The sequence below is a fragment of the Lacerta agilis genome, chromosome 9 (genome assembly GCF_009819535.1).
Source record: "Lacerta agilis isolate rLacAgi1 chromosome 9, rLacAgi1.pri, whole genome shotgun sequence".
In the NCBI taxonomy this organism is placed as follows: domain Eukaryota; kingdom Metazoa; phylum Chordata; class Lepidosauria; order Squamata; family Lacertidae; genus Lacerta; species Lacerta agilis.
Window position 1 is genome coordinate 60,485,226 of NC_046320.1, and position 27,074 is coordinate 60,512,299.

General features: G+C 43.3%; 1 protein-coding gene across 4 annotated transcripts in view; it reads right to left on the bottom strand.

The window, feature by feature from the left end:
• Nucleotides 1-27,074, bottom strand: part of ARHGAP24 (Rho GTPase activating protein 24) — a 314,093-nt gene that overhangs the window by 79,452 nt on the left and 207,567 nt on the right. The window contains exon 1 of one of the 4 annotated variants that reach the window (XM_033160680.1): nucleotides 23,559-23,637. The exons of the other annotated variants lie outside the window; for them this stretch is intronic. The gene's annotated coding sequence lies outside the window, so the exon portion shown is untranslated. Of the gene's footprint in view, nucleotides 1-23,558; nucleotides 23,638-27,074 lie in introns of those variants that run through there. 4 annotated transcript variants of the gene reach the window in all.

Below are 27,074 nucleotides of genomic sequence, written 5' to 3' on the forward strand. Positions count from 1 at the left end.
AAACCAGGAAATGCCAGCAGAAATCCCCCAAAGGGAGCCCAAAGGTTATGCAAATAGTACAAAGCTCCCATTTACACAACAGCTTCGGTTTAACTCTTGTTGACCACAACAGCGTAACAAACAGTGTCCCTGGACAGAGACATGAAAGAAAGCATCAAAAGCAGCTGTGGAAAAAGCCAGAGACTAAAAAAGGGCAGTTGCACGGGTGTCTTGGCTGCTGATACATTTTGGTAATTCCCCTTTATTGAGGAAATTCCTTTCCATTTCAAAACCGTTTAGGTGAGTTGAATGAGAAGCTGTCCCAAGCACTGTTGAAATGGAAAGAAACCGCCTAGGACAAATAAATGAAATAGCAATCTCTGAACACATCAGGAACCTATACATCTTTGGCGCTGTCCTATTTTCATTCGCACATTTGCACCTGACATCAAAAGATGGGCCATCCAAGTCTAGTTGAGCATCACAACTTTCCACGTTGACTGTGAGTTTGACAAATTCCAGGGCTTGTGGGCTACACAGCAAAATGTCCTGGATTTATTTTGTACGATTTGGGTTGCAGCTCATTCCTCTTTTGTCACCAGCTCCTTCCTTCCCGTGTTCTTGTTTGCTTTGTATGTTCTCAGCAATGACTGTGCCCAGCGGATTATCCTGGGGTCATTGAGATGTTCCTCAGAGATGCAGGGGGAACTTGGGCATCCCTCTCCTTGACCAATGTTGGTGAACCAACCAACCTAGCAAAACAGCGTGCATCCATCCCTCCTCCCTTTCTTGCAGCCAACAAAGTAGCTGCCCATTCAGTCTGAGTTTATAGCCATCTTCATAAGCCCATGTCAGATAGAGCTAGACTTCACATTATCTCTTGCTTCAGCTTCCGACTCTAATTCCACTCAGCCCACCCCTCTGTCCTAGGATAAGCAGTTTTTGTGAGATTCCCTGTCTGATGTCTAGACATAAGAGGCCGAGGATGCATTTCAGATAAGAGGCTGTTTGATGCTTATCCAGGGAAAACCTCTGGGCCTTTTTTTTTGCCTTACACCAAATGCTCACAGAAAAAAGGAAAGAGGAGATGGTGGAAGGAGGTTGTGGCAGAAAGTGTTCTGCTGTGAACTCAAGCGAGGAATGTGCAAAGATACAGAAACTCTTGAGAAGCCAAACAAAAAATTTACAGCAGGTCAGAAAGAGTAACTGCTGCTGATGTATCATTAACTTCTCTGGCAGGGCTATGCTTCTCTCTCTAACGAAGTTCTCAAAAAGCCTCGTTTTCTTCAAACTTTCCAAACACTTCCACGCCATGTTGTCAACTCCACATTTTATTCCTTTTAGAAGCTGCACGGGATGGCCTTATGCAAGGAGTGGGGAGCCCCTTTCATTCTGAGGGCCACATTCCCTTCCTTATGGGGGCCATATGCCAGCAGTGGAGCCAGGGAACAAAATGGTCCCCCCAAAAAAACAACTGTACAGTACAGTAAATTACTTTCTACATAGCACTCCCACAAACACCCCTCTCCTCCATCAAGACAAGAAGCATTGTCAGAATTCAGGGATATATTTCAGCTAGACAGAAATACACATTTTATATTTATTTCAACTTATGTAAAACAGTGGTGGCAGGTATATGGGGCGGAGGGGGTTTCAGCTCCCCCAATATTTTTGGCAGGGGGCAATGCCCCAGCCCCAGCTTCCTCCCTGCAGCCCAGGAGCCAGGCGGCAGCTGGGACAAGCGCAGAGGATGATCTATGCACTTGCTCATCCCAGCTGCAGCCTGGGCAGAGAGAGCTCTTTCGTTTTTATTTTTTAATTGCTTTTAAAAAAATCTACGTCATTTTAAATTGTGGTTGCTATTAATGCTGTATTCTTAGTTTTATATTTTATGATTTATGTGGAACTTGTTTTCCATTTGGTTGTGTACTTTTTGATGTGTTTTATTTATTGTTTATGACTTTTGTTATGTCGGTAATTACGTAAATCTTGTCATGTTCTAAGCCGCCTTGAGCATTGTTTTTAACTATGCAAAGGCAGCGTACAAATAAAATGATGATGATGATGATGAAAACCCCATCAATATCTAGCTTCCAACCCAGAAAACACTTTGTGTTTAAACCACAGAGCCTAGGGCTTGCCGATCAGAAGGTCAGTGGTTCGAATCCCCGTGACAGGGTGAGCTCCCGTTGCTCGGTCCCTGCTCCTGCCCACCTAGCAGTTCGAAAGCACGTCAAAGTGCAAGTAGATAAATAGGTACTGCTCTGGCAGGAAGGTGAACAGCGTTTCCGTGCACTGCTCTGGTTCGCCAGAAGCAGCTTAGTCATGCTGGCCACATGACCCAGAAGCTGTATGCCGGCTCCCTCGGCCAATAAAGCGAGATGAGCGCCGCAACCCCAGAGTCGTCCGCGACTGTACCTAATGGTCAGGGGTCCCTTTACCTTTACATTTATTGAGCAAAGCATTTTTGGAATGTCCATTTTCAAAAACAGAATGGATCGAGACTCAGGATTTCTACACAACAACTATGTGCTAGTACAGCTGGTCTTCAGTTTATGCATCCATGGTGCAATTCTATTCACATTTACCTGGAAGTAGGCCCTACTGAAATTAACAGGACTTTAATTCTGAGTAGACATGCAAGATTAAATTGATACTTTCTTAGACACATCAGACAGGCTGCAAAGACCACAGTTAAGAACTAAGTTTTCCTTGCAAAATCTATAAGGAAATTTGCTAGCGTGGATGCCCACAGCAAAACTGATACAGAGGTTTTGACTGAGCCCAGAATCTGCTTTGAATGCTGCTCCAATCTCCATTTCCACTGCTTTTAATTGTGCATGCACACACAAAGACACACAGAATAAAGTCATTCTCTGCTGATACCAACTCACCATTGGTCACTTTAGATGCATGCTGTTTTTTATTAACCCGACTTCTTATAGTTTTAGACTTACTCTGAGCGCAACAGCACACAGACTTGTTCAAAGGTATTGCTGTGTTCAGTTGGGTTTGCTATAAAGCAAGTGTGCATAAAATTACAGATTTAATATTATTGGGAAACATGCTTAAAGAGCAGACACCATGAAACATCAAGTCAGGCTACGAAGCCAAGAAAAGATAACCTTTACACGGGGCAAAGTGAAGCATGCAATGAATAGCCATTCACTGTGTCAGCTTCCCAGTCAATCAGGAGACAATAAAAGGTTGAGTAATAAGTCAATCAACAGACCGTGCTTTGGCTAACTGCAATTTTCAGCTCCTATATACAAAATATTGATCTATACACAAAATACTGATGGAGGGGAAATTTTGGGTTTGGAAATCTGATGGATAGGACGCAAAAGCAAACAGAATTCACAACTAGGTGCAAATTTTGGAAACATCCACAGTGCAGGTGTACGAATGGGAATAAATTACAGAATGAAGATGTGTACAATATTAGTGCATGAAAGCTGAAGCAATAATTTGTTTGAAGCATTTAAATGCAGAACCTACAAATTATTTAATCTACCTGGGGGTTTTTTTTGGGGGGGGAGAGATCTTCCTAGGTTATACTGCCAGCATCCCATAATGTACTTTTCCTCAGAATAGATGCACTGATGCAACCTCATGTTGTTGAACATATGTGCAGAATAAAGGTATCAGACTTTGAACTACTACACGTGACAATTTGTTACCACATTTTTGTCTGGAATAAGCATATTTTATATTGTAGAAGACAAATACACCAAGTTGCTATGACTAATAAACAACATCTTTAGAAAGTACAGCGAAAAATGTTTCCATAAAAGTTTTTTTTTTAATGAAATGCAATAAATCACAGTACTCTAATGACACATAAGAGAAAATTAAAAGCAGAATTCATAGAATTTTAGGTCAGCTATTATCCACCCAGTATATTCCAAAACAGATTTTCAGCTTGAGGGTAAATTACACCACGTGAATTCATATTTCCAATGCAGCGCAAGCAGAATGTCATCAAGATTAAAGAAGACCAGGAAGAAAATGCAACTGGAGCAACAATAATTATCCACCAGGTGTTTTATTTGAGGAGTCTATGCTGGTCAGTAAGGAGCCACATGAGAAACAAGAAGTTATACTGCTCCTCACCATCTATGCCAAGTTGGCTTCATAATCTCTCAGTAGCAGTAAGCAGCCCACAAGATTTTTCTCTTTCATTACAAAAAAATATCATATGGGGAGTGTGTTGTAAGGTAAAAGCTAAAGGACCCCTGGACGGTTAAGTCCAGTCAAAGGCAACTATAGGGTTGCGGTGCTCATCTCACTTTCAGACCGAGGGAGCCAGTTCTTGTCCACAGACAGCTTTCTGGGTCATGTGGCCAGCATGACTAAACCGCATCTGCCACAACAGGACACTGTGGTGGAAGCCAGAGCACACGGAAATGCCGTTTACCTTCCCACCGGAGCGGTACCTATTTATCTACTTGCACTGGCCTGCTTTCAAACTGCTAGGTTGGCAGGAGCTGGGACAGAGCAACGGGAGCTCACCCCGTCGTGCGGATTCAAACTGCCGACCTTCTGATCAGCAAGCCCAAGGAGCTCGGTGGTTTATACCACAATGACACCTGCTGTGTTGTATTGAGGAGGGGAAAGGATGTGGGATGGAGAGTAAGAAAAGGGGGTCCTCTGTGGATCCAAATGGAGGAATCAGTGCAGTGTCGTGGTTCAAGCATCGGACTAAGACCTGGGAGTCCAAGGGTTCAAAACTCCATTCAGCCACTGTTTTGTAGCGTAACCTAACTCAGAGGGTTGCTGTAGCAACACGAACTTAAGAAGATGCCAGCATCCTGTTCTTACAGTGGCCAACCAGATGTCTGTGGGAAACCTGCAAGGAAGAGCTGAGTACAAGAAGCACTGTGTCCAGCTGTGATTCCCAGCCACAAATAGAGAACTGGAAATTTTTCGCTAACACTTTTAGACTAGCCATTTTGTGTCCAGACCTGTGGAAACTTTGGTTTAAACTTTGGTTAATTCCAAGGAGTCAGGATCGAACCATTGTTTCGTTTGATGGTGAAACATAGTTTAAACTAACCATAGTTTCCTGAGTTTGGATGTAAAGGAGGCCTCTGGTTTAAGGTTACCAGACGTCCCTGTTTCCCAGGGACAGTCCCCAGATTTACAAATCAGTCCCCTGACAAAACCCATCTATTTAGTAGGAAGTTGAAAAGTGTCCCTGGATTCATTGAAAAAAACCTGGTAACCTTTACTCTGGTTAACTTCAAAGGGAATGCTTCTGAGCTCCTCTTCAATAGCGATGGAGAAGAAATTAGCTTTGGTTTGTATTTTAATGCACGCCTATCAAATTTGCACTTCACCAAAGCATAGATGAATGGAAACAGAGCAATCCTTCGTAATTCACACATTTCTGATTTTTGCAATACAGTTCTCCAACAACAACAACAAAAATGTGTGCAAAAATGTGTATAAGATCACTGGATGTTTCATTTGAGGTTTTCAAATGGAGATTGGATGGCCATCTGTCAGGGATGTTTTAGCTGTGATCCCTGTATGGCAGGGGGTTGAACTAGATGACTCTTGAGTATAGTAGAAGTAGTACATATTAAGATGTTGAGGCCTTCCCTACACCTCCTGGCTGTGGTTTAGCTTTGTGTCCAAACTGCGCTACCCTCCCCCCATTCATTCAGTTTCTTGTGGCTCCCCTCCACTACAGCTGAGAAGCTGAAAGTGCTTATCGGTATGGAGTCTATTAAAAAAAAAAATGCCTGGAATCTGAAGGAGCACTTTCGTTTGCTCTCCCTCATGAGTTGCATGCTGGCTCGAAAAGTTGCTTCTCCACCAACTCCTCGTGGCCTGAGCTTTACGATCTCCTAGGAGAATTTATCTTGCTTTGTTTGGAAGACGCTCCAGCTTGGAAGCAAGCAGCTGACTCAGCTTTACCGTAGAAGCAAATTCCAGCCTTATGTCAGCAAAAGTGCTGGATTGTAATAAACGAAGCAGATGGCGCTTAAAAATTCAGAATATAAATTAAGTATTTCATTTGGATGCGCAGTCATGGAGTAATGGATTAGACATGATCTGTTCGCAAGGAAGCCACCAAACTCATATGGTAATGGGTGCCTTGCTCAATGGCATTTTAAAAGGGTTGACCCATTAATACTGGAGGTTGAAACATCACAAATTAATATAGTGGTGGCTGAACATTTAACTCCCCCCCCCGCAAATGGTATAGCCTCACTTGCACCTCGTTTACATCGAGAGCTTTGTGACCTTTTCATACAATTAATCTGGGGAATATTTTGTGTGCCACAATCATTCTTTTTCTTGGTTTTATCTTTTTGCAAACCACTTTTTGGGAGGCCGTGCTCTCAGGGAGCCAAAAAAAAAAAAATGAGTGTGAGATCATAGCCCTGAAAGAAGAATGTTTTTCAAGATGAGATCTTGGCACAAGAACTGAGCAACCAAAATGGACGCCGTGCTCTTGTGGGGGGAAATGGGATGTCCTGGTTTTCCAGGACATGTGTGGGGTATGCTCTTGTTGTCCACTTGGCATTGTTATAGGAAAATCCTTGGGCTCACTTGGATTGCCAAGCAAAGGGACCAGCCAGGAATATAGGAACAAAACAGCAGCCTGTGGGCCTGATCTTTATTCAAAAGACTGTTGCAACAGGACTTCCACTCATCACATGGAAGAAGCAGGAAGAAGTCCTGAACACAGGATGGCTCCCCTTTTTTTTATAGAACTTTCCCATTTTACCCACAATACCCTTAGTGAAGCATCATACATATGCCATATATACATCACAACTATGTCATAATCTTGAGAGGGCTCTTCTGGAGGAAACCTGTTCCCTCCCCTGACCTCAACCTCACACTCATTAAGTAAAACAAAAGGTGAGCATGTACATGCTCCTGTTCTCCTGGTCAAGTTAATCACGCCCCTTTTGTCTTGACCCAAGATCCTAATCAACTGAGGTTGGGTTTACTATTGTCTCTGGAATGGCTTCCTGTTGGGCACTCAGGGCCAGGATGCCAGCAGCTATCTCCCATGCAAGAGGCTGCTGGGTATATGATCTCAGGCGGATGGATTATGGCTGACCACATCCCAGACTCCTTCCTTGGTAGCCATTACGTTCCTGAACAGAACAAAGTTGGAATGGTGCAAACCCATACTGGAGCGATTTTATATGACTTTCTAAAGTTTTCCCATTGAGCCAGTACAGTGGTACCTCTGGTTACATACTTAATTCGTTCCGGAGGTCCATTCTTAACCTGAAACCGTTCTTAACCTGAAGCACCACTTTAGCTAATGAGGCCTCCCGCTGCTGCTGCTGCGCCACCGCTGCCCAATTTCTGTTCTCATCCTGAAGCAAAGTTCTTAACCCAAGCTACTATTTCTGGGTTAGCGGAGTCTGTAACCTGAAGCGTCTGTAACCTGAAGCATCTGTAACCCGAGGTACCACTGTACATAGATACATTTATCAGTGAATTGTGACATTTGGTAATGTGCAGTGGAGGCCTTTTGAATAGAGATAGGGGACGGACGGGCTGTGTGACGAAGTGTTTTTGTCGGGACATTTGCAGGAGTGATTGTGTTGATTTTGGTAGTGGGGGAGGTGTATGGTGTCCGCTGCAGGGGCAACCCCCCACCCCCACCCCGCAACCTTTCTCCAAATTCCTGTAACAGCATGAAAGGTTGGACTGCCCTGGTCTATGCTGACTGCCAGCAGTTCTCCAGGGTTTCAAGCAGGTTGTTCTCCCAATCCTACCCAGAGATGCTGGGGATTGAACCTGGAATTTCCTTGCATGCCATGCAGATGCTGAACCCCAGGGCCCTTGAGATCCGTACACTTTTCCTTAACAAGACAACACAGCACCACTGCTAAAGGCTGCTGAGAAAAAGCGCGGCAGGGGAGAGAAATATCCACACTGAATCAAACCTCTGACAGCAATAAAGAGAACTGGCCTCTCAAAACCCGAACAATAATACTCTAGTCTGATTCCCAATGGTCTCTTTTTATTGCCCAAGCATTTTGCAAGGCTCAAGTAAATAACTGTGTGTTTGTGTGTGTGCTTGGCAAGGGAGTGCGTGGAATCAATTGCAAAACTAGCGAATCGGCAGGCAGCACGGTCTCCTTGAGCCAATATAAACAATAGGCTTGACCTTGGGAGAAGTCAGAGCAAAGTACTGTAGCTCCTTATCTCTTTCCCAGGATGGGCACCTGATTAGCCGGAAGGTCACTTAACTTGTTGTTGTTTTTTAATAGAAATGCCTTTGTTGGTTGCAGATCTACCACAGTCTGCAAAGCAAAGGTGGAGATAAATTCACCATTGACACACACACACACACACACACACACACACACAGAATTCTGAACAGGGGGCTTCTTCAGCTGCCCAAACACAACACTAGATAGAAGTAACTCAGTAGAGCTTTTGACATCTGGTTTTTGTAGCGTTCTGAATTCTTCACTGTCAAACTAGAGAGTTGAAGATGCAAGTTGGGTGGGTCTGTGGCAAACACACAGTAAAGCACCTCTGTGGTTCTTCACCCTCTTGCAACTCATTTACCACATCACACAAAATTTCCCAAAGTGGCTTAGCAACTTTGGACTCTATGACACCCCCTCATCTCATGCACAATTCTGCTATATATTTTTTGGATGAAATTCTCATTTGCTCCCCCTGGAAATCCCCACAACGGTTTCATCTGAGAAGCAGCCCCAACGCACAGTTTGAATTTCACTTTAGATAAAATCTGGTGACCACCTGGGGATGGCTGGGACTTGCCGGAGAAAATTCACTAACTTTATCAAAAACTATTTAGGCTCAATTCAGACACCACGCACCTATAGTTTGGTACCCGAGCCAGGATTTGGATTACTGAAGGTAATGCTCTCATTTTCTGTCCTCTTGGTGCTCAGATTCATAAGCCTCCTTAGTTTTCTAGCTGATCAAAAGTCATGGTTCATCAATTCAAACATTACACCAAACCATAGATAAACTTTCCTAAACATTGTTCAGTTCAGTGTCTGAACTGAGCCTCTGGCTTTCTTTGAAATTCCTTATTGGATTTTGCATGGGGAAGAACTTCCAAATTTGATTTAGAGGAAATATTTGGTGCCAACTCAACACAGTGAGATAGGAACATGGCAAAGTGATCAGCTGTTTGCTTCAACGCCCACATAATTCTGTATATGTCCACTGAATCCATTTTCTTAACAAGCCAATTTTGTCACAGACCTGGTGCCCAATTAAAAATCAAGCAACAGAAGTAAAGCAATGATATAATTGTTGTGTGTGTGTGTGTGTGTGTGTGTGAGAGAGAGAGAGAGAGAGAGAAAGAGATCTAGCTATCCATGAGGTTGATTGGAGTGTTGGACTAACACAGAAGTTCAAATCCCAGCCATGAGCCCCACTGCGTGACCTTGGGCTAACCATAGGATCACAAAACTGTAGATTGGTAGAGATTTAAGGCACACCAAGGGTCATCTAGTCCAACCCCCTGCAATGTAGTCACTACCTCTGAGTCTAACCCACCTCACAGGGAAGTTGTTGAAAGTAAAATGAATGGGAGAAGAACTATGCAAGTTGACATGAGCTCCTTGGCAGAAAGCCGGGATATGAATGTAGAGCAAGCATAGGCAAACTCGGCCCTCCAGATGTTTTGGGACTACAACTCCCATCATCCCTAACCACTGGTCCTGTTAGCTAAGGATGATGGGAGTTGTAGACCCAAAACATCTGGAGGGCCGAGTTTGCCTATGCCTGATGTAGAGGATAAAATAATCAAACTTGTTCACATATTTTATTCACACTGGCCTTACCTCTAGACATATCCATCACCAATCTGCTTATGGCTAGAAACTGCTGTCTTTTGTAAAGTGTGAACATTGTAGGTATACTACAGGGAAACAATAAACCAAAGACACTGACTATAATTAACTATAAATGACTATAATTTCAGAGAGTCTTTGCAGCTCTATCAAGTTTAGCCAAATATTTTTCTGTTATCTGGATGTGCTTTAGCCTGATTATCTACGTTGCTGCCGCATCTTGTACTACATTCTTTCGCCAGAGGATATATTTTCAATAAAAGGCTACAGCTCCCGAATCTGCAGCAGGTTTTTTTTTTTTAGTTTGTTTATTTATTTATAGCCTTTTAACCCTGCTCTTCATTTGAAAAAGCTCTCAGAGCAGCTTACATAAGATCAATAAAAGCAAGACAGCCCATGCCCGCAGGTTCACAATCTAAAGGGCACAACACAAAAGGAAAAAGGCACGAGGAGAGAAGAGGAAGTCAAGCAAACTCAGTTCTTAAAGCTAGTCCACTGTTGTGTTTAGAGTGCTAGGCCTTATATTTGTTTAGTATAAGCCCACATAAAGCACTGAAGTGGAATGCCAGTCAAGTTTGCATAAGTTGTAAGAATCTATGGGAGCAACAATAAATGACTCGGTTATCAGCCACCAAAGAGAGGCATTTCACTTCTGTGGAATTGGAAAAATAAATGGTAAGACTTTGGACGCAGCATCAACAACCAACAGTGTTTAAAGGCAACAATTTTCTTCGGTAGGGAGAGTAAGATGTTCCTTTCCCTTCCAAAAGAATGGGTGTTAGCAGGATGCTTTTAAACAATGAAGTACAACACAGGGAAAGAAGACAATTACCGGTACTCCAGCCAGTCCATTTAACATCTCCAGTGCTAAAGCTGTGATGAAAATTCCTCCTGCATTTCCCCCCAACCATTCTCCATCAATTAATGGGAACAGAAATTGCATTTGAAAATTATAAAAGAGGAGGGAAAACGTGGGTGGAATTTTCATTTTGGTATGCAAAGTTTTTTTTTTACTCTCGCCTGGCTTCCAAGTGGCTGATGATGTTCCTGTGTCTTTCCTTTTATTCTACAGGTCTCTGATGGCCTGCATTCAGCAGCTTCCCAGGGTATCAATGCTTTCTGAAAACCCCATGACGTACTCAGCTGGGTTTTCCTATACGTCTACGAGACAACTGTTTATCATTTTTAAAAAATGAAGTATTTTTTTACTTTTATGAAGTGGAACGGGTTTTAATTTTAAAGAAATCAGTGTGCAAATATTTTTTTTGTTTTAAGGACAAGGAAGGACTTCCCTTAAAAATAAAATGAGTGAGCACACTAAGCTCAGGCAGTGGCGGAGGAAGGTGGGTGCTGGCCGCCCCAGGTGTCATCTCTGGGGCGGGGGGACGAAATTCGGCGGGCCACCTGCCCGCGACTCCCCAGCCGTCAGGAGAAGGGGGGAGCTGCGTCACTTTCCCAGCAGCATTCCCCCTTCCCCCTTCATTTTGACAGCTGAGGGAGGCTGGGGAGTTGTGGGCGGGCAGCGGGCTGAATGTCCGCCATCAGTGGCTCTCTCCGTCCCTGGCTGCAGGGCACACATGCCACTCTGTGCACCCAAGTGGCTATCCCGCACCTGGGAGGGCATCCTCCACGCCCTGCCCCCCTCAGAAGTGTGCCCCGCCCCCCTCAGGATCACGCCCATCCTGTGCAGTGTGGCTATACGTTCTGCCGCTGATCTCAGGCAGCCGGGGAGGCTGCAGAGTGCTGGCAATATGTTTAATGGAAACACACATTACCTTCAGCAACCCAGGATCAACAAGTAAACTCAGTTCTGCACCCACCAAAACAATAAACAACTTCAAAAAAAAAAATCTAAAGCACTCTGCAAATGAGACAGGGAAATAGAAGATTCTTTTGCAGTGAGGGAAGAAAACTTCAGGAACTGAGGGGCAGGTCTTGGTGCAGATTTAGATACAGCAAATCTTACAATCTAAACTTGTACATGCACCAATAGATTCTGCTAAGCCCTGGGTAGATATGAGATAAAGGGCTCATCCACACTTTCATCTGACCTGTATTTTGATCATATTATGTACCAATTCATTCCCCCACATCCAAGAGCTTTCCTTGTTGTTCCATGGCTGTGCCTTGCAAAAATCCAATCTTACCTGCTGAACTGAAGAAGCTCGGTTAAGCAAAACCTCTCTTTGGATTTCCTGCACATTGGATAAGATCCGATTCAGTGGGTAAGCTTGGAGTTTTGCAAGGCACAGCCCTGGAAACAAGAAAAGCTCTCGGACCTGGGGGAAATTAATCAGTACACAACATGATCAAAATATGGGTCAAGGCAAAAGTGTGAATGAGCTGGGTTTCTCAGAAGAGACCTGTCTGTTCGGCCATACTCTGAGGATGATATCGAGGTGTGGGTGGGATTTAACTTGGGGGGGGGGGCTGGTAATGATTTTGGAAAGCCCCTATTATTTCTCTAGCATAGGTCATTTTAATATGGGGAATCAGAGGTTGCTACCAGCTCTGGTCAAACATGGTATAGCATAATGAGGCCCACTGGTGCCAGAAAACTGGGGCACCAATTACAACGCCATAATGTAAAAATAGCAGTGCACGTTCATAAGGCTGAGGTTGAGAGGAAAGGGTGGTATCCTTCCTGCATGGAAAACTAATGAATTTAATGGCAGAAAAAACCCTCGCACGCTGCTGCATTTCATAGTTGGCAGATAACGTCAGCGCAAATGTCAAATATTTTATTAGTATACTTTTTAAATTACGGTGATGATGATAATGAATATCTAAACACTGTCCTTTTTCTTTCCTTGAAGCACTTCTGAGCCTGCACTTCTGAACATTTGAGCTGACCAGGGAACAGACCTAATCTTGCTGAGGAGGCCTGAGAGGGGCTCTTCTAGCCAGTGTGGTGTAGTGGTTAAGAGCGGTAGACTCAATCTGGTGAACCGGGTTCGCGTCTCCGCTCCTAAACATTCAGCTGCTGGGTGACCTTGGGCTAGTCACACTTTTCTGAAGTCTCTCAGCCTCACTCACCTCACAGAGTGTTTGTTGTGGGGGAGGAAGGGAAAGGAGAATGTTAGCCGCTTTGAGACTCCTTTGGGTAGTGATAAAGCGGGATATCAAATCCAAACTGGTCTGCCCCAGTTTCCATAATGGAGGGGGTGACAAATTATCAAGGAACAATTACTGCCCTACTAGGGCAGTTCATAAAAATCTTTTTTAAAAAAAATGCCTGCTCCAAAGGTCTTATCTTACTCTACTAGGGATTATATAGCTATATATGAAATTTCATGCATATCGGTTAATATCTTGACCCTCCTCCACCAAAATAGCTGTTCACTTGGCTGTTTTCCTATGTTGTGAAGGCTGAAATTTCAGTTCAGTGGAGCACTTACAGTTCCCAACCCTAACCCTGTGGAAAGCCATCTAATTAGACTTTAATTTGATTTTGAGATGTTTTTTAGGAGGTAATTTAATTACTGTTTGATTTTATACCAATGTTACGTATCTGATGTTAGCCACCCTGAGCCCGACTTTGGCCGGGGAGGGCGGGATATAAATATAAGTTTTTTATTATTATTACTTGTTATTATTCCTTTGTAAGAAAATATGAAATAAGGTAAAACCATTTTTGGAGGGGGGGAATCAATGGGGGGGGGTTGACAAGAAATTTTCCACACTGGGTACCACCTGACCTTCCTACGCCTCTGGTCATGCATGGGAACTGGGGGGGGGAGGGGAATGGAGTAAATCAGACATTTAGAAGCAAATGGTGGGATGCAGATGACTAGCCTCTAAGGGAAAGGGGAAGCGAGGTGGAAGATGATGGTGACTGAGTTAATCAGAGGAGACTTCCTTCAGCCTCTGTAAATCAAGGTAACATGCTTGCATCACTGTTACCAACTTCTTAAACGCTGACTTCTAGGAGTTTTCTGGAAAGGCCTCAAGAGTATTTACCATAACTTTTATGCTAACTATTCCCTTCCAGTGCTTTTTTAGAGGGGGAAAAATAAGTGCTCAGTAGTATATGGTCATAACAGGGCTGCCATATGTTCGGGATTTCCCAAACCTTACCGGAATGTCTGAAGAGCGTCAAAATGTCCGGGGAAACCCAGGCGTATGGCAACCCATGTCGGAAGTGTTGATTTTTTGGGGGCCAATTTCCTTTTTTTTAAAAGTTCAAAAATTAAAAATTTCAAGCTCAACAACAACTTTGCCCCCGTCCTCCAAAGAGCTCAACTGTCTGGATTTTCACCTTTTGAAAAACGGCAACCCTATAATACACACACCCAAAAAGTGCATTTTTGTGCATTTCCCCCATGTAAACCTGCATGCTTTCTTGCTTAGGAGTCACATTCTGTGGCATTTTTGAAGCCCACACAGAAGGGAAGGAGGGAAGGAAGGAGAATTTAAGTCACCATGAGACATTTTTTTTTTGCAATAAGTGGCAAATAAAGGTAATAAACAACAACAGCAATGGGTCACATGTTGCCACACCCTGTTGGTTGCAGCCAGAATCCATCTAAACTGGGGTAACATAGACCAGTCCTGTAATTTTCATTTGCACACATGAGATTCAAATTGGCTGAATGTTATACGAACTGCTATTCATTTAATTCCTTCACAGGTCTTCATTACACACGTGCCCAATTTATAGTGTTTCGGTTGGTAAAGTAATTAATAAAGACCAAACGCGGATACTAATTAATGTATGTGCCACATTAAAATCAAGTATATGTTGTCTCCAAATTACCTTCCTTAGGTATCTCCCTGCTTCTCTGAACATTAATACGACAAGTGTATTATTAATACACCGTGATTACAGCACTTATAAATGAATAATGTAACTCCTATTGCACATATTAAATCTATAATTCAGCAGAAGATCTTCAGTGCCAAAATGCCTGTGGTACAGGCTAGTGCAGAATGCCAAGGTAACATTACAGCATTAATTTAAAACGCTGTTGTTAAAGGATGTTAAATAAATGCAAACGTGTTAGTGATCAGTTAAACTTGAGTTAATATTTGGATCTCGCTTTTCCAATAACAAATGCTGAGCTGAATGCAACTCACAATAATCACAGTAGTATGAGAAAAACATTGCAACCATTGTAACATCAATCACAATAGCACATAACAACAACAACAACAAATTCATCAAAACAATTCATAGAATTCGACAAAGTCACAGAAACTCCTAGTATTGCCAGAATGCTTCCTAAGCTGGGCTAGTAGGGGGTTATCAGAGGGCAATTGTAAGAAGTAGCACAGGGCAAGGGGATTCCAATCTGGATCAATCCTGCTTTCAAGTACAGTGGTACCTTGGTTCTCAAACGCCTTGGTACTCAAACGCTGAAAATCCGGAAGTAAGTTTTCAAACGTTTTTCGTAAACCGAACATCCAATGCAGCTGTCGGCTATTGTTTCAGGGGCGCCTGGACCAATCAGAAGCTACGCCTTGGTTTTCGAACATTTCGGAAGTCAAACGGACTTCCGGAACGGATTAAGTTTGGTGCTTTAGTTTTTGCTATTTATTTTGCGTTTTTGTTTCTGAGGCTTTTTCGGTTAATTTTTTTTTTGCGACTGTGTGGAACCCAGTTCAGCTACTGATTGATTGATTGTGTGAATGCAGAAATGGATAAAAGCCCCCCATCCAAACAATGACTATCATTAGGGCAGGGAAGAGAATTTTTTTTTTAAAATTTTTATCATCTACAATACATTCTTATTTATTTTATAGTACAGTACATCGATTATTGCTTTCATTTTATGGACCAATGGTCTTGTTAGATAGTAAAATTCATGTTAAATTGATGTTTTAAGGGTTGTTTTTAAAAGTCTGGAAAGGATTAATCCGTTTTGCATTACTTTCTATGGGAAAGAGCACCTCAGTTTTGGAACACTTTGATTTTGGAACGGACTTCCGGAACGGATTAAGTTTGAGAACCAAGGTACCACTGTAGCCTCCTTTTAAAAAGGACACACAGGGTTGTATACAACTAACCAGCTCCATCAATGGAAGCCCTGTTTGCACAACAGGGCTTTGCCCCCAAAATTGGTTCAGTGCAGGGTTGAGAAAAAACCCCCAAGACAGCATGTGGGGAAGGAGAAGGTGTCCCATTCCATCTGGCAAGCTGGAATACTTGCACAGATGGAACAATTAGTGTGGTGTTGAATTCTATCCACAATGTATTGACCAACATTTTAAACTTGGTCTTCCTTGTCATACAACCATAGATTTGGAAGGGACCATGAGGATCATCAAACCCAAACCACCTGCAATGCAGGAATCTGAAGCTTAGGGGGTATTGATCCTGCAACCCTGGCATTATCACTAATGATAAACAGCTAAAACTGAACACATGTGTATTACACAAAATACATACGAACAAATCAGAAAGATAAACACAGCTGCACACGTACAGATATATGAAAACACAGTAATTTGCTGATAAACAAGATCCACTCTGGGGATTAGCACCCTGAATGGTGATCTGGCACTTGGGGATCCCAGTAATCTTCCATCCAAGGTCCATATCTGCGTAATGTCAGTATCAGATGCTACCAGACCATCAAGCTTCACAGATTTCCCTGTGAAATCAGGTGCTGGCCTTGAGAGTGGCGCATGCCAGTCAATTATAATTGCAACTTTTTACTGGCAGTTCACTTTTTTTTAAAACAACAACAACAACAAAGGATCGATCAGGAGAGCTGCAATTTTGAAAATAATATCCCCTCGTGGATACATACAGGGTTTGAAGGGGAAATGGATATGGAGCTTCAGGAATCTCATTAAAATGAGCTTCTTTCATTTATACCAACAGAAGCAGATGTGGCTCTGCAGAGCTTGAAGAACACTTACAGCTAAGCGGGTACAAAAGGAATAACGGAAAGCCCCCCCCCCCAGCTATGGGATCTGACTCTATGGAATTTACTTTTTGCAAAAGGTTAATCCCTTGAGTTATTTGCTTCAGTCAGACGTCACTGCTCAAACACATGCTGCGGTGTGTTGGAAAATGCCCTGGGGTGCCCCTGCAACCCCCAAGTTGAAAGGGTGGTTGATTGTCTCGTTAGAAGTTTTCACTGACCAGGAACCTGGTAGTGTGGAGACTCCAAGAACACGCTGCCCGGAAGCGTCAGTGAGGACAGACAAGCTTTGAAGGGATTTTAGAAGCAAGAAGGTCCTCTCTTGGGCTCAAGAGAGTGAAACACATTGTATTGGACTTAGTATTATATGTAGGAGACTGCTTGTTGACAGTTGCCATCCTGCAAGTAAAGAGTCATCTTCAAAGTCTTGTGTGTGGCGTCTACTTCATCACTAGAGCTTTGAGGGTAAAACCACTTCAACAACCTGCAGACTCAGAAAAACAGCTAACACCTCCTTGCCTAAAACCAAGGAATGCCTGCCATAACACTTTGTCTGGTGCAAAGCCACCTATGAAACCCCTGCCTACTGGTCAGCTTTATAGGATGCAGCATATCACTTAAAACAGGATTCCGATCCATCATGAATTTATTTTTGGAGGAGACGGCATTGCTCCACACAAATGGAGAGCGTGCCCTACATTGTGCCTAGTGTTTCACCACAGCTGTGTAATGGAAGATAAGATTGGTTACACTGGCCAAGCGGCTTTCCCAGCAACTTGCCTACCACTGCCAGCCATTGAGGAAACCCTCAGAGATTCCAGGGGTACAGTATGAAAAGCACTGCTACTTGCTGCCACTTCAAGGGCTGTGGAGAGGGAGGTGGACCTGTTCAATAGTTCCATTTGCTATTTTGTCATTCTAAGATCTCACTTCCCCGTTTGATAAGAATTTACAAAGCACTGGAAGGAATGGGAACATTCGAGGGGCTCTAAGTTGGGAAGGGAGGTGCTGCTTGGGAAGAGCTGTAGCTTGGTGGTAGAACTTCTGCTCTGCATGGAGAAGGTGCCTAACCCAATCCCTGGGATCTCCAGGCAGGGCTGGGACAGAACCCTGTCTGAAACCCTGGAGAGGCTCTCCAAGTTTTCAGCCTTACCTTGAGGTGTTAGGGTTTGAACCTGGGACGTTCTGCATGCAAAGCATGGGCTCTTAACACTCAGTCACAGTCCTTCTTTTAGCTGGCTTTGGGGGCATCTAAATACCCAAAGTCCAATGCTGTTGGACTAGTTTACACACCACAGGTTGCAGATCTGCACAAGTTTCACTTGATCATATCCAACAGTGGTCCACATACTCCCAAAGCAATTGCCAGGGGGCTGACATGATGTGGGAATGAGCTTCATAGACAACTGTGCGGAAAATGAACTAAGGAAATTAGCCATCATTGTTTTAAGTATTCATTGCATTTGTATTCCAGGTGCTCTGAGCTGCACTGTAGACTGAGAAAGAGACAGAATTTAAGTGAGCAAAATAGTTAGAAGTGGTCTGTGATTCTGATGACTGTCATGAAGAATTATAGAGTTGGAAGGGACCCCAAGGATCATCTAGTCTAGTCCCTGCAATGCAGGAATATGCAGGTGGCCCATAAGTAGATCAGACCCATGACCTTGTTGTTATCAGCACCATGCTCTAATCCAGGGGTGGACGACTCCCAAGAGACTGTGATCTACTTACAGAGTTAAAAACTGGCAGTGATCTAGCTTTTTTGGGGAGGAGGAAAGCACCGTTTTTTAGGCATTCAGGACAAAGTTGTTGTTAAGCTTTTCTTAGGGAGAAGGAAAACCCTTTTTGGGGGTGTGCGGGGCAAAAAAAAAAAGCTTTTTTTTTTTAGTTGTTGAGCTTCTTTGGGGGAGTCAGTGATCATAACCACAGATGTCCAGTGATCTACCGGTAGATCACGATCTACCTGTTGGACGTGCCTGCTCTAATCAACTGAGCTGGAAAAAGTGAAGAGACAAATACAGTCGTACCTTGGAAGTCAAACAGAATCCGTTCCGGAAATCTGTTTGACTTCCGACATTCGAAAACCAAAACAAAACTTGGCCAGACGTTCGCCTTCCCAAAATAGTTCGCAAACCGGAACAGTCACTTCCAGGTTTGTGACGTTCAGGTGCCAAAATGTTCAGGAACTAAGCTGTTCGACGTCCAAGGTACGACTGCACTTCCAACTGCCTTCTTAAAAGCTTTCATAAAGCCACCCAGCCTGTGGGCCAGCAAATTACTATGGATTTCATATTGATTCCACCACGGATAAGAATTAAAACAACACCTGATGGTCCGTCACTGGAACTTCATTGTCAATTTAGCCCCAGGAACTTTTGTCCCATCCAAACTCACTGTTGTCTAGTTATAACTGATACACCTCTTTTAATGAAGCCATCAATAGTTGGCTCGGCTTCAGTGGTGGCCTGCGTATGTCTAGGATATACGAACTATTAATCTGGGCAGTTACTTAGCTATTGCCTCTTAATTTATCTGACGAGTAAGATGTGAAAAGTGTTCTCCTTGCATACAAGGGCAGATGGCTGATGTACGATGCTGCAACAGAGAGATGCCACCAGTAAGGTTTCTGGGATATTATTAGTTGCTTTCTGAGAAATAATCATTGTAAATCCTTTCTTGCAATACATCTCCATCATCCCACCCCCCAACTATATTTCATAATGCCTCAATGCACCACAGTATTTCAGCTTGCCCTCAACAATTCCTTCCATTTCCCATAAAAAAACCTCCCTTGCTCTGTAATTTATCTTTTGCACCCTGTTCACTTGAAACCTGGTTGAGCGGCCACCCCCCATTTCAGGCTGCATTAGATTACCTGCCTTCATTTAAAAAAAATAAAAATAAAAATAATCAATTTTTACAATACATTTTTCACATAGAACTGCACATTTTTGCAGTTTTTCTCCTCTCCGCCCTCCTCCGCAATATGTATCTCATCATAGGCACTAGCATTAAAAATTAAAGCCAATCTTTAGATTTTCATCTTGCGGATAAGTTGCATTTTGTTCCTTCGCATCATGATCTTTGAAAGTGCTTTAAATACAGCATGAGCACTGAAGCTTATAAACACGATTAGCTGGCCCTTCTGAATAAATGCTAGGTTAGTTCCAAGCCAAAAAGCAAAATGCTTCATGTGGTTATAATTGAAATGGATGACAACACCTGATATGTGTCCTTCCCAGTGATATGACAGGAATCAGGAAAGCTATCAAGTGACAAATGCATGTAGATTCCATAATGCAGTATTATTCACTTAGTACTTGTGAAAATGAGACATCTTAAACCAAACTGGTGTTTCCCCCCTACATAAAAAACACAACTTCAATTCCACCACTAATCAATATAGCTAATTCTACTTTGGCACGCATTTAAGGAAATTCACATTTGCAAATATGCCATAACCTCCAGGAAAGCCAACGACCAAAATAACTTCTGCTACTTGCTACTCTAAACAATACATTCGATACTTTTAGTACAAAACCACATTTTTTGCTTGGATAATTTTATTTGCAAAAGATATCGGCAATTACGTAAGGCACGCTTCTGGCTTTTAAATACGGTGGAGAAAACACACACGTATTATTTGCTCGTTAGTATTCTAAAACAGAGGAAGGCTGGATCTATTTATTTTTTTTAAAAAAGCAACCCCATGAATCCAGTTGATCCACCAACATGCTTTACGTTTAAGAAGCCTGAATATCCCATAACAATCCTTTAACCCTTAAGGGTTACTAAATCTGTTTTAAATGCATGCTTAAGAAAGGCCTTGCTTGATCAGAATCCACCCAGTTAAGCATTCTTTGGAAGAATCCCAGCAACTAGCAGATGCTACATGGTCCAGTGGAAACTGGCCAATGTTACCCCTTCTGTGGTCCACTGGAAACTGACTGGTAGTCCCCTCCTTCTGTGCTTTACTGGAAACAGACCAGGGGCCCGCCTCCTGTCCTCCCCTGTTCTTCAACAACTGACAGAGTGCTCAGTGGTACCGCTTGACAAGAATATTCTGATTTTATATCAGTATTTACTCATTTCAACATTAGCACGTGGGATTTATGTCATCCCCAGGAACCTGGTGCATGTATCTGCATTTCCATTAGCAGCTTGCAAAGTATGCAGACAAAAACTACTCTCAGTGGAACTTTTGACACCTCAGGAGTTCCAACAAGGGCCAAGAGTTTCCTTTTAACCTTTGCAACACCCTCATGACCTTCACGTCATACTCTTTGGACCAAAACCTGCAGCAGGAATGTACGCAGACATGAGTGACATATGAGTGACATGTGGCTATGAGCCATGAGATTGAAAATTCACCCCCCCCCCCCCGTGTAGTGCATATGCAGCTGAACATAAGAAATACAGGCTTGACTAATATATGTGTGGATGGTTCATACATGCATAGTTTTCAGAGACAACGTGCATAGTAGGTATAAAAGTATGTATGGAAGCAACAAATCAGGAAGGAACAAAACTATGGAATGCACTCTCTCAAAAGCCAGTAATGGCTTCCAAGAGGATTCATGGAGAATACCAATTACAGGAAGGGAGAGTGCTGTTGCTCTCAGGTCCTGCTTGCTGGCTTCCCATAGGCATCTTGTTGGCCACTGTGAGAACAGGTTGCTGTACTGGTTGGGCCACATGCCTGATCCTGTTGGAATATTCTAGAAGAAACTTGGAAATGGACTTGAAGAAGTTGCTAGGCAACAGAAAATTTCCCCAGCAACAGGTGTCCTTGTTAGGGCCTGTGATCAACTAAGACTGGGTCAGTGCAAATGAGCATGTGAATGAGTTGGCATTAGGTCCCGGGCCGGATGGCTAAAAGAGAAAATATTATGTTGCTTTATTTGTTTTTATTTTTTAATGACCAGTGTAAAGTTTTGTAAATAATAAAGACTCTGAGAAACAGAACCAAACGGTGTTTCTTCCAGCTATGGGAATTTCACTAAGAGATAGCTGGAATGCTGCTGCTGCTGTAAAGAAGTAAAAGATGTGGGAGAACTTTTCTGTAAAAGGAACTCTGCTGCAGAAAGAAATGAAAACCCAAGAGTGGATTGCTCATGCACCAACAGATCCAACTAGTTCTTCTTAACTTCTTACCTTTTTCTCCTCTAACCATTTTTCTTTCCCTCACCCAGAGCTTTTTCCCAGCTGGAACTCAGGTGTGTGCCATTCCATGGCTAGAGAACAAGGTGAGTCCAGGCACTTTTCCCAAGAAGAATAGCACCACCCACATTACTCCTCCCCACCTTCTTTTGCCTTTCAAGGCAGTGAATGCATGCTTTTCATAAAAGGAAATTCCTCCACCAGCAGAGCTCTCAACTAAAGCAAACCCCACTAACTATATTAGCAGTTTGGTCAGCTCTTCAGTCTCCCCTGGGATGTGAAAAACTGCCAGCCCTTGTGGTACAAACGACACCCTGGTTCAAAACTGTAAACACATAGATCTCTGAAACATTCTGCTTCCTGTATGGTTAGCATAAATTACTGCCTCTGAGGCAGTCCCTGTTTGTAATGTGGCACCTGCACCTTATTTAAAGCAATAGGGGGCAACTGGCAAAAGACATATTAAATCAGCAGCACTTCAAATCCCACAGGAGGCAAAGGAAAGAGGAAGAGATAAGATTTAAAGGTTCCTTAATAGGCTTAAGAAATCCATAAAGTCCTTTTCAGACAGTGGCAGAGCAACCTTCAAATAGACCTGGGAGGCAAAACCTAGTTTGGGTCCATGTAGCAAGCAAGAAGCTGAAGACAATAAACGCAAAAAGAGACAGGAAACAGTGGACAAGGAAAGGAGGGATTATTCCCCCCCCCAAATATTTCCTTGATATATTTTTTAAAGGCCTTCTCTGCAACTCAACATTTTCACCTTACTGCCTACGTCATCCCAGTCATTTAGGGATCACACAGAGCTAGAGGATTGGTAGTGGGACAAAGATGAGTGGTCAGAGGGAGAAAAGGAAGCAGAATGGAGGAGGAGGTGCTGGAAGCTGAAGAGGTAGCAGGATTTAGTGAGCAGGAAGAGTCTGTGGCAGATAGGGGAAGCAGAATGGAGGAGGAGGTGCTGGAAGCTGAAGAGGTAGCAGGATTTAGTGAGCAGGAAGAGTCTGTGGCAGATAGAGGAAGCAGAATGGAGGAGGAGGTGCTGGAAGCTGAAGAGGTAGCAGGATTTAGTGAGCAGGAAGAGTCTGTGGCAGATAGAGGAAGCAGAATGGAGGAGGAGGTGCTGGAAGCTGAAGAGGTAGCAGGATTTAGTGAGCAGGAAGAGTCTGTGGCAGATAGAGGAAGCAGAATGGAGGAGGAGGTGCTGGAAGCTGAAGAGGTAGCAGGATTTAGTGAGCAGGAAGAGTCTGTGGCAGATAGAGGAAGCAGAATGGAGGAGGAGGTGTTGGAAGCTGAAGAGGTAGCAGGATTTAGTGAGCAGGAAGAGTCTGTGGCAGATAGAGGAAGCAGAATGGAGGAGGAGGTGTTGGAAGCTGAAGAGGTAGCAGGATTTAGTGAGCAGGAAGAGTCTGTGGCAGATAGAGGAAGCAGAATGGAGGAGGAGGTGTTGGAAGCTGAAGAGGTAGCGGGATTTAGTGAGCAGGAAGAGTCTGTGGCAGATAGGGGAAGCAGAATGGAGGAGGAGGTGTTGGAAGCTGAAGAGGTAGCGGGATTTAGTGAGCAGGAAGAGTCTGTGGCAGATAGGGGTCCAGAAGCAGAGGAATGGGGTGGAGGGAAGCCAAGAGGCAGAGATGAGTCAGACTTGTGAGGAAGGAAGCCAGGCTGCTTCTGCCACCTGCAGTGGCAAGATCTCCTACCCTCCCAGACATCTAAATGCTATCACTCAGCAGCTCACCTGAAGCACAGCTGCTGCTCCACCTGGCTCATCCTTCCCTCATTCCTGGACAGTGAAAAAGACCTGCAATCCTGAGAGGAAGTGAGGAAAGAGCGTGCCGCTGCTGGCAAACCAACCATCCAATTGCCAGCACATGGGGAAGTGAGACGGGATGGAAGTAATTGGGAGCAGCTGCGCTGACCTAATGAGAATGGAACAGATCTCTCTGCAGGAGGTAATGGGCTCTCCTTAACTGGTAGAATTTAAGCAGAGGCTAGATGACCACCTGTCAAGGATGCTGCACTTGCAAGATTCATATGCTAAGGAGGTTGGTGTGCATGACCACCAAAGTCACTTCCAACTCTATAATGTCATGGTTCATTGAATTGGGGTGCTATATTACCCTGGAGCAAAAACGGAGAGGAAATTAGATTCGGTGCACAGTCAAATCTGTCAAATTTGCACTTTCTGAACCAAGATGAAAACTGAAACACAGTTTTCAAAAGTTGCACTGATCTGGGTGTTGCAATGTAGCTCTCCAAGCAATGTTTTTTTTTAAAAAAAAAAAACAACCAACCCCATATGTTAGAGGGAAGTGTGCATAAAAATGAAGGTTTCGGTGATAATAACATACAAAAACTGCTTGTAACGTTTAGAGAAAGTTGCTTGCAAAAAAATGTTTACTCCAATCAAAACTTCATACAAAGATGTGTTTGTTAGGAGAAATTCAGACTAAAGTGCTGATGAATTTTCATGAGTTGATATTGAATGGCAAACTGCTCCAAAATGTGAGGAACTGCATTTTAGACTGGAAAAATGAGAAATGGGTAGAACCAAAACTGACCCTGGGTATTTGCATTTTATTTAAGTTTAATACAAGCCATCTTGGAATTCTTCTGGCTTGAAACCAGGAGCAGAAGTGAAATGAAAGTGAAACAAGAGAGTTCCAGGCAAGTCTGACCATATTGTGAGGTGAGGTGAAGATTACTTCATCAGGCAGCACTTTGGGGGCACAACTCAAGGGCTCTCCGGTTCTGCAAAATTTGACACCTACTAGTCATTGATGGGATCAAGAGAGATCAAAAGCACCTATGGTGCATGGCAAACAAAGTTGGTGTTGTGGGTTCTTGTAGCCTAAACAGGTACTAATCATGGAATCCAAAAATTGTAGATTTGGAAGGGACTCAACAGGTAGGTCATCTAGTCCAACCTGCTGCAATGCAGGAATCTCAGCTAAAAAGTCCCTGGCAGATGGCCATCCAACCTCTGTTTCAAAACCTCCAATTAAGGAGAGTCCACCACCTTCTGCCACTAAAAAGCTGCCTAGAGTCACATGTATTCTCCATTCTAGGCTACTGTTCAGGGCTAAGATGGTGCACTCTGCAGATGCTTGGTTAGATGTTAAGATGCTTGCAACCCAGAAATATCTAAGGGCTATGATAACATCAGAGCTGGAGAAAACCTTAGACCTGAGAAAAGGCTTTCGGGGGGAGGATCATGTTCTTAATCCTCTTGAAATCCTACTGTAAAACAGAAATGCGCCTCATATTCATACTTCTGCAATGTCCAATAAGCATTTAGTCTGAGAGAAAGTTAAAAAGCCATTTAAACAATAGGAGCCCAACAGCGGCTCAATCAAAATTGCCTCATCTTTGTGTTCTACTTCTAAATTGTAATTGACTGCATGGCTTGGGGCAGATTACTGCTAAGCACATCGCACGAACACACAAAAATCACTTGCCTGTTGGGCCAAAGACAGCACAGTTAATATATGTCTTCTTGTAATAGCTGTAATTTAAGAGGCTGAAAATTAATCTCTTAAATATCGACCAGCTATGCCTTGTAATATATTTAGTGCTTATCTAGCAAGCTTGCCCAATAGCTTCGCCCCATATTTTTTAAAGCTTCCATTTATCTTTATGGCAATGAATTGGCTCCTTGCTATACATCACACCAAGCATTACCCTCCCGTCATACGTGAAAGACCCCGACTCCTCTGTGTTTGGGGTGCGCACATATGTGTGAGTGAGTGTGTGTGTGTGTGTGTGTGTGTGCAAGTAATTCTCTGCACTGGCCTCTCTGCACAATCAGGGCCCAGATGTGGCATTCAGATGCCAAAGCAAGCCTTACTAGCAAGGTTGAAAGCACACTGAATGTGCTAAAAAGCGCACTGAGTATAATGACTGGAATGCAAGAGAAGCACATAAAACTGGAAAGGGAAGAACATGCTCCCAGAAGGGCAATCCAAGGTGCTCGTGCTGCATAAAAACCCATAACCCTTGTCACTTTATTTTCTATTTTATTCATCAAGAGTAAACCACCCTTCTTCAAAAGAGAATAAGGCTATCAAAGGCGGCTGCTGGCAATGATGTCTATGTTTTGCCCCCAATATGCCTCCGAATGAGAGTTGCTGTGAATAACAAGAGGAAGAGAGTGCTGTTGCAATCAGGTCCTGCTTTCCGGCTGCCCACAGGCATCTGGCTACCCACAGTGAGTGATGGGTGATGGATTAGATGGGCCATTGGCCTCATCCAACAGGCTTACCATAGGCTCCTATATCATGGCAGTGAACAATAAATATATGACAAATGGCCGTGCAACCATAAAATATAGGGAAAGCAATGCAATGCAATGACAAACAGCATTAAAAGGCATCAAAGGTGCCAGATTCTTCAAATGTCCCTATTTTCCAGATTTACAGAAGCCCATCTCAGTTTCTGATCTGATCCCATAATGTCCCCATCTTCCTTAGGACGCCCCTATTTTCATAGGAGAAATGTTGGAGGGTATGCAGTTACGCAATCCCTGAGCCAAGGAGATAAATAACTATATTACCTCTAGGAGACACCAAAAGGCAGCCCTGTATAGAGAAGGTTTTTTTAAAAATAAAATAAAATGTTTTCTTATGTTTTTAATCATTATAAGCAGACGACACAACCTTGATGGCAGAAAGTGAGGAGGAATTAAAGAAATTTTTAATGAGGGTGAAAGAGGAGAGCGCAAAATATGGTTTGAAGCTCAACATAAAAAAACTCCTAAGATCATGACCACTGGTCCCATCACCTCCTGGCAAATAGAAGGGGAAGAAATGGAGGCAGTGAGAGATTTTACTTTCTTGGGTTCCATGATCACTGCAGATGGTGACAACAGTCACAAAATTAAAAGACACCTGCTTCTTGGGAGGAAAGCAATGACAAACCTAGACAGCATCTTAAAAAGCAGAGACATCACCTTGCCGACAAAGGTCCGTATATTTAAAGCTATGGTTTTCCCAGTAGTGATGTATGGAAGTGAGAGCTGGAACCATAGAGAAGGCTGTTCGCCGAAGAATTGGCACTTTTGAATTATGGTGCTGGAGGAGACTCTTGAGAGTCCCATGGACTGCAAGAAGATGAAACCTATCCATTCTGAAGGAAATCAGCCCTGAGTGCTCACTGGAAGGACCAATCCTGAAGCTGAGGCTCCAATACTTTGGCCACCTCATGAGAAGAGAAGAGAAGATTCCCTGGAAAAGACGCTGATTGAGGGCACAAGGAG